Source organism: Callionymus lyra, chromosome 9 (genome assembly GCF_982586985.1).
Source record: "Callionymus lyra chromosome 9, fCalLyr1.hap1.1, whole genome shotgun sequence".
Lineage (NCBI taxonomy): Eukaryota > Metazoa > Chordata > Actinopteri > Syngnathiformes > Callionymidae > Callionymus > Callionymus lyra.
The window spans coordinates 6,909,177-6,917,943 of NC_141826.1; the positions used below are offsets into that span (position 1 = coordinate 6,909,177).

The 8,767-nt window shown below is 38.0% G+C and overlaps 1 long non-coding RNA gene across 1 annotated transcript; it reads right to left on the reverse strand.

Moving 5' to 3' along the window:
- Positions 1-4,492: 4,492 nt before the first annotated feature.
- Positions 4,493-5,899, reverse strand: LOC148071626 (uncharacterized). The gene is made up of 2 exons (XR_015712785.1): positions 5,456-5,899; positions 4,493-5,378 (listed from the first exon to the last, which is right to left on the reverse strand). It is a non-coding gene; the product is annotated as an uncharacterized LOC148071626 (long non-coding RNA).
- Positions 5,900-8,767: the final 2,868 nt, after the last annotated feature.

An 8,767-nucleotide genomic window follows, 5' to 3' on the forward strand; every position in this document is an offset into this window, starting at 1 on the left:
ATTTTATTAATTTATCTTAAAATATGACAGTCCTGGATTAAGAGTTAGCCACTTAGCATTTAGCTTGCTAGCTCTTTATACCGGACCTCTGTTGAACTTTTAGTGTATATTTAAACTCATAAACGAGGGAAACGTCTACTTCTTTGTAACAAGATGGCCCCAGATTTCTCTTTTAATTTCTGCACCATTTTTAAACGTTTAGAATAAGTAGTTGATTGTTTAGAAGTTAGAAGTAGCTCTGCCACTAGCATTAGCTTTTTATTTTAATTTTTTTAATTTGTCCAAAATGTTTTCTGGAGTATAAAGAGTTAAACTTTCAGACACATGCTACATGTTTAAAACAGACCATTTATTAGTTCATAATTTTCTTTCCTGTTTTTGTAAAATATACTTTATAGGACTATTAGCTGTTTAGCATTCAGTTTATCCGTCAAACAGAGTTTTATTTTGGCGGGACACGTCCCGTAAATGGCTCTATAAACAATAAAGGCTCTCGAGCCCTGATGTAGACAACATCATCTGCTGCATTCAAAAAGACTTTTTGATTAAAAATAATTTATTTACACTCAACATATGTACAGCAGTTAAAACGGCGGCTTTAGATGATAAGATTCTTCTTCTTTCTCTCCCTCTTGTGTTTCCTTCCCTGCACACAGAGAAACAAAAAGATTAATAAAACACTTACCAAAAGAGAAAGAGAGAAAATAAAGTTATTTACATAATTGTTGCCCGTTGACCAGTCTGGGTGTTTCTCGGCGTGCATTCTTCTCTCATCCTTTGCCATCCCATAGTAAAAATCCTTGTCTGGAGACGACAACTTCCGCCACTGTAGAAACAGGAAAACAGGTCGTCAAACAAGAGCTTTTGGGACTTGTTCAAATCTGGCTGTGTTCTAGACACTCACCATGTGCCCCAGGATGGTGTTGGTCTCGGCACTATCTTTAGGCTTCATCGTGTTTTTCACTTTCTCCCTGTTTTCCCTCATGAACACCATGAAGGCGTTCAGGGTCTCTTGACGTAGGGTGGTTTTTTGCCACAACCGCATCAGATCATTGACAACATTAGATCAATTTTATGAGTGAAGGTTGCATTTTTGGAAAAGTAAAAAAAGCGAGAGAACTAACTGGGAAGTGCAGGCCGGAGGAAGAGAAGGAGCGAAGCCGGAGGTCGGCTGGACGTTCTGGTTGTTGCTGGAATGAGATAGAAAAATGATATTTAGAATCAGAATTAATATTAAAAAATGTACAAAAAGGAGACAAAGCTTGTGTGACACTTACAAAAAGGCGAGAGGGTTCATGGTTGGCACTGCTGGAACATTCTGGAGACACAAACACAAAGAAGGTCATGAACAGCTACTACATCAACAGTTGACAGTTGATCAGCCACTGACCTGCTGTTGGAAAACAACGTGTTGTTCGTACGTGTTTCCATGTAAGAAGGGATGAGCCATCATCGGTGGAAGCTGCACCCAGAACCCCGGGGGGGCGCCAACGTCGATCCATCTCCCTCCTGTCTGGACCGGATGGTTCTGCCCGACAGTGTTCTCCGACAGCACCGGTCTATACGACACGGCACTGTCGGGGCTCCACATTGTAGCGGGTTGATGTCGTACGTTGTCGTGTCGACAAGTCCGGAGGTCGAGTCTTTTCGTGGCTCCAGGGCCTCGACTTCATCGAGGAGTTTCATCAACTCCTCAAAGTCAATTTGAGGAGCAGAGTTGGAATCTGACGGAAGATCCCCGAACACTTCCTGGAGCGTTGAGAGGACAGTGTCCAACTCTTCGCTGGGATCGGTCCACGCCGGAGAGAAACGGCTCGGATTCGGAACAACGAAGTCCATCGTGGAAAGCATCTGTGAAATAGTTAGAAAATGTAATTTATAATTCTTTAATAAATACTCTGAGCAGAAACGTGTCTTTACCTTCTTCAGACGTCTGGAGATACAAGGTGTAAAATATTCTGTTGAACCTGAGATGAAGACAGAAAAAGGAAATTAAAAATATTGCCAGCTGCTCATAAATTAAAGTGTAAGGTGCTAATTTGACAAGGTTTATATTTAACACTTAATGAATGAACAGTTGAGAGCAGCTAGAAATGCAGTATATGTTGTCAGGTGCATTATTATGGGCTGTTTATGATCCAGTCCACTGATAAAAATCTAAATATTACATGGATTAACACAAAAAACAATGGATAAATATTTATTATTACAGTTCAGATGTCATTTTGAAAATATATTAAGCTAATAATTCAATCACATGACTTGTTTAATGTTGTTTTTTTATTTTAAAGTAATCAACTTGAATTCATTTTGACACACATACAGTCTTTATAATTTATTTCAACCTAATACTGGGGAAATTGACCATTTATAGTAAATAAACACATACAGTGGATCTTTATTGATAAATAAGTACAAATAAGTTTCAGATCAAATATTTTTTAACCAAAATTAAAACATAAACCTTAACTGTTGAAACAACACTTTCTAGGCAACATGTATTATTGTGATGTTACGATGATCTATCTATGGTAATAAACTGTACAATTATTTTCCTACTTGTACAAATAAATACATTTATATTTATAATATCTCTTGCTGTTTTAATAAACATGTCAAAGTAATTAAGTTAATGCGTAATTCAAACGACTCATATACATTTAAATTACATTAAAAGTATATATACCATATATATATGGTATATATATACCATCTCTAGCCTCAAATCTGCAGGTGGCGTAGTTTAAAGTAACTTACTACTTCAACCAGGTGTCACCTCTCAGTGTCTACTCTCTGTGTCATCTCTCCCTGAAGCCCATCAACTTCCATCTCTCTGCCTCTGCACTACCACTTAGTCTGAAGCAACATGAAAATATTACTGTTTATAAATATACAAATATGTACATAGTTCACATTTTTTATGGTCTTCAGTTTTCCCATGGAATTATAATAACAGCGAAAGCTGCTCCGTTTACAAAGTTATCCCATCCTTCCTTGTGACAAAAAAGTCACCTGATCAAAATGCATTCTGTAAGAAACTGACAGTTTTTTCTTTTTTCCTCATATGGGAAGTTTTAGATTTCTGCCATCGATATTCAAAATCAAATGACTGACGCAAAAAAAAGAAGGAAAACATTGGGACATCATTCATTGATAGTCAACTCACCTCCGCTTTTGCTCATCAACTTTCATCTCTCCCAGTAACTGTTGTTCCACTTTGTCTAGACAAACAAACCATGTCTTTTAATCACTAAAAAAACTGTTATTATAGTTCCATGGGAAAACTGAAGACCATAAAAAATTTGAACTATGTACATATTTGTACGTTAATAAACAGTAATGTTTTCATGTTGCTTCAGACTAAGTGGAGCGGAGTGCAGAGGCAGAGAGATGGAAGTTGATGGGCTTCAGAGAGAGATGTCACAGAGAGTAGACACTGAGAGGTGACACCTGGTTGACGTAGTAAGTTACTTTAAACTACCCCACCTGCAGATTTGAGGCTAGAGATGGCAACACCGAGCAGCAAGCTGTGTGTGTCCGTTATTTAGCTAAAGGGAGTGTGAAGGAGGCCTTTATTGTGTCAACGTGATATAAAATGCATCAGACCTTCGGTAAGTATCACCTTTTCCAATTGAGTCCATCTTAGTTCTGCTTTAGGCACTTTTTTGCTAAAAAATCCCACAACTGATCCAACGTCACTCAACACACATGTCAATAAAAACTACTTTTAATGTGATTTTGAATGTATATGAATCGTTTGAATTACGCAATAACTTTATTACTTTGACATGTTAACTAAAACAGCAAGAAATATTATAAATATAAATGTATTTATTTGTACAAGTAGGAAAATAATTGTACAGTCTATTACCCCAGATCATTGTTAGTAACATTCCAATAATACATGTTGCCTAGAAAGTGTTGTTTCAACAGTTAAGGTTTATGTTTTAATTTTGGTTAAAAAATATTTGATCTGAAACTTATTTGTACTTATTTATCAATAAAGATCCACTGTATGTGTTTATTTACTGTAAATGGTCAATTTCCCCAGTATTAGGTTGAAATAAACTATAAAGACTGTAAGTGTGTCAAAATTAATTCAAGTTGATTACTTTAAAATAAAAAAACAACATTAAACAAGTCATGTGATTGAATTATTAGCCTAATATATTTTCAAAATGACGTGAACTGTAATAATAAATATTTATCCATTGTTTTTTGTGTTAATCCACATAATATTTAGATTTTTATCAGTGGATTGGATCATAAACAGCCCATAATAATGCACCTGACAACATATACTGCATTTCTAGCTGCTCTCAACTGTTTGTTCATTAAGTGTTAAATATAAACCTTGTCAAATTAGCACCTTACACTTTAATTTATGAGCCATTGGCAATATATTTTAAATTTCTTTTTCTGTCTTCATCTCAGGTTCAACAGAGTATTTTACACCTTGTATCTCCAGACGTCTGAAGAAGGTAAAGACACGTTTCTGCTCAGAGTATTTATTAAAGAATTATAAATGACATTTTCAAACTATTACACGGATGATTTCCACGATGGACTTCGTTGTTCCGAATCCGAGCAGTTTCTCTCCGGCGTGGACCCTCAACGCTCCAGGAAATATTCGGGGATCTTCCGTCAGATTCCAACTCTGCTCCTCAAATTGACTTTGAGGAGTTGATGAAACTCCTCGATGAAGTCGAGGCCCTGGAGCCACCGGTGCTGTCGGAGAACACTGTCGGGCAGAACTATCCGGTCCAGACAGGAGGGAGATGGATCGACGTTGGCCCCCCCCCGGGGTTCTGGGTGCAGCTTCCACCGATGATGATTCATCCCTTCTTACATGGAAACACGTACGAACAACACGTTGTTTTCCAACAGCAGTGGCTGATCAACTGTCAACTGTTGATGTAGTAGCTGTTCATGACCTTCTTCGTGTTTGTGTCTCCAGAATGTTCCAAGTGTCACACAAGTTTTGTCTCCTTTTTGTACATTTTTTAATATTAATTCTGATTCTAAATATCATTTTTCTATCTCATTCCAGCAACAACCCACACTTAACTCATAACATAGATCTAATGGCAATGATCTGATGTTCCACCAGATGCTGTGGGGCCAGAAAACCCTATGTCAAGAGACCACCGAACGCCTTCATGGTGTTCATGAGGGAGAACAGGGAGAAAGTGAAAAACACGATGAAGCCTGAAGATGCAGAGACCAACACCCTCCTGGGGCACATGGTGAGTGTCTAAAACACAGCCAGATTTGTACAAGTCCGAAAAGCTCTTGTTTGACGACCTGTTTTCCTGTTTATACAGTGGCGGAAGTTGTCGTCGCAGGACAAGGATTTCTACTATCAGATGATGAAGATCCTAAGGAGGAAATTAAAGTCATTGACACATTTGTGGATCAACAGTTCAAAGGGATGGAAGTGAAAGATGATACGAACCTTGAAAAGCATCTACTAGCTGTTCAGACTGACGTTCAAACTAAGCTTGTGAGACTGACGCCAGAAATGGAATCAGGAGCGGCGGGTCATCTGCTCGACCTTCACCACCGGCAGATTTATATCCACCTCCAGGATCTTCTGCAGGAGAGCAGCAGCACCCAGAACAGCACCAAAAAGGAATATGATTAAAAACAAGATTCAATTTTCAGGTTTCATGGTAAATGGATAATTAAGTAAATACAAAACAGAAAATAGACATTTCTTCTCAACAAAAACAACTTTTACCTCATGTTTAGTTATTCTTATTTTATGAAAAAAAACATTTGGATCTTCAATCGGTTCTAATTTGTTGTGTTCCTGTTTGGTTTCTCTACTTAAAATTGAAAATGAAGTAATTTTACATTTTTAATCTATGTTTGCTGCAGCCAAATGATGTAAAAATGTGTAATAGATACATAAAAACTTTTAACCGAATACGATCTTTCCTCACATGTTCTTTTCGAGCTTCTCAATGATTATTAATAATAATGATCTTTATGGACATAACACGTTTCAGACTGAGAGTAGCGACACTATTCTTTAAATAATAGTAAAAAACAAACATTATTTAACAATAAGAAACAGCACCAAAAACATTAATATAATAAAAAACAAGATTTAATTAAGTAAATTGGGTTTAGACTTTGGCGTCACACCGAGGTACTGCCCCCTGCTGGACACCATTTGAAAAACAAAACGGAAAACTACTCCTAAATAAGTTGTTTTCGAGTAATAATGCAAAATTCAATTACAATCGCTGTTTCTTAACTAACCTTTATCTACTAGGTTCTGGTAGTGAGTGATACATGGGCGAAAAATTAGGTGAAATAAGGCGGCATTAGCTTAGCTACATGCTAACGTCATGCTACAGAGGTTGGATTAAATAAACGAATAAGCTTCGCAAATAATAAGCCAAATTGATAGATTAATTAAACCATATCGACGATAGTGAGATGTTTATTTCCCCGTGTAGCGACACAAGGATCTCAACAGGATAAAAAGGTTGTCGTGGTCAACGTTGACAAGTGTAACGGCTAGTTTTAGTGTTAGCCGAGTGACAAGTACAAACTTGAATCAAAAACTTCGAAGAGAAGGTAACAAACAAATCTTTTAAGAAATGAAACAAATAAACAACAAAAAACGGTCACTCACGGAACATCGAGTCCTCACCGATGTACGAAAACATGACGGCGATGACACCTGCAAGTGGACGAACGCTCGCTTCTGATTGGCTGACACCTGAACCTGCGTCAATGATGACGTACACGAGGCCTTTAATGCGTCTTTATCGAAGCGATATAAAATGTAATTTCCACCTGGATTTACCGTATTTCGCATCGGACCTTCGGTAAGTATCACCTTTTCCAATTGAGTCCATCTTAGTTCTGCTTTAGCCACATTTTTGCTAACAATCCCACAACTGATCCAACGTCACTCAACACACACGTCAATAAAAAATACTTTTAATGTAATTTAAATGTAAATGACTCGTTTGAATTAGGCAGTAACTTAATTACTTTGACATGTTAATTAAAACAGCAAGAGATATTATAAATATAAATGTATTTATTTGTACAAGTAGTACAATTATTGTACAGTTTATTGCCACAGATCATTGTTAGTAACATCACAATAATACACGTTTCCTAAGTGTTGTTTCAACAGTTAAGGTTTATGTTTTAATTTTGGTTTAAACATATTTTATCTGATCAATAATCTATTGTACAGATGATTTCAACAATGGACCTCGTCACTATCGATCTGAGCAGCTTCTCGTCCGAGTGGACTGATCCAAGCACGGAGTCGGACACAGTCCACTCCACGTTCCTGTCCATGATCGGGGACCTTCCGTCTGCTCCTGATTTGGACTCTGCTGCTCACGACGATCTGCTCTTGCTCAAACTCATTGAAGAGGTTGATGTCGAGCAGTTAGAGAAAGACTTGACCTCAGAGTTCAAGATGACGACGGCCCCTGAAACCCACCCCTTCCAATGTGGAGCCACGACGGTTCCATCGTTTGGACGAGTGCTGTCAGAGAACACACTAAGGCACTACCATCAAGTCCCAGCTGGGTTGACTTGGGTCAACAGTGGAGTCCCCCCAGGGTTCTGGGTTCAGCCGCGACCAGCTGTGGAAGTCATGAGCCCGCTCGTCTTTTTGTAAGTGTCACACATGTTCATATCCAACTCCACGTCTTAAATATCGTCTTGAAATTAACTTTCCTTTTCATTCTAGCAACAATCAGAACATCCAGAAGACCTCCAGCCGCGCTCCTTCTCCGCCTCAGGCCTGCTCTTCCACGTTAGTCCTCACGTTTGATTCATCTAAATGCACACTTAACTCATAACATAGATCTAATGGCAATGATCTGATGTTCCACCAGATGCTGTGGGGCCAGACCGTACGTCAAGAGACCAGCGAACGCCTTCATGGTGTTCATGAGGGAGAACAGGCAGATGGTAAAAAACACCATGAAGCCTAAAGATAGTGCCGAGACCAACACCATCCTGGGGCACATGGTGAGTGTCTAGAACACAGCCAGATTTGAACAAGTCCGAAAAGCTCTTGTTTGACGACCTGTTTTCCCTGTTTCTACAGTGGCGGAAGTTGTCGTCTCCAGACAAGGATTTATACTATGGGATGGCAAAGGATGAGAGAAGAATCCACGCCGAGAAACACCCAGACTGGTCGGCGGGCAATAATTATGTAAATAACTTTATTTCTCTCTTTCTCTTTTGGTAAGTGTTTTGTTAATCTTTTTGTTTCTCTGTGTGCAGGGAAGGAAACACAAGAGGGAGAGAAAGAAGAAGAATCTTATCATCTAAAGCCGCCGTTTTAACTGCTGTACATATGTTGAGTGTAAATAAATTATTTTTAATCAAAAAGTCTTTTTGAATGCAGCAGATGATGTTGTCTACATCAGGGCTCGACAATCTTTATTGTGTAAAGAGCCATTTACGGGTCGTGTCCCGCCAAAATAAAACTCTGTTTGACGGATAAACTGAATCCTAAAAAGCTAATAGTCCTATAAAGTATATTTTACAAAAACAGGAAAACTTATTAAACTTATTAAATTTGAAGGAACACTTGCAGGATATGAGAAATTGTCCCTTTCTCTTGTCCCTTGATTTTAAAAATGAAACGCAAGACAATCCGTTCTCTTTTCTAAAAAAAAAAAAAAGTCCACCCTTTATTCCAAACATTTTTAATTTAGAAAAAACATAAGTATTTTCAAATATTTACAATGTACAAGTTGCCTTGTAAACAATACAC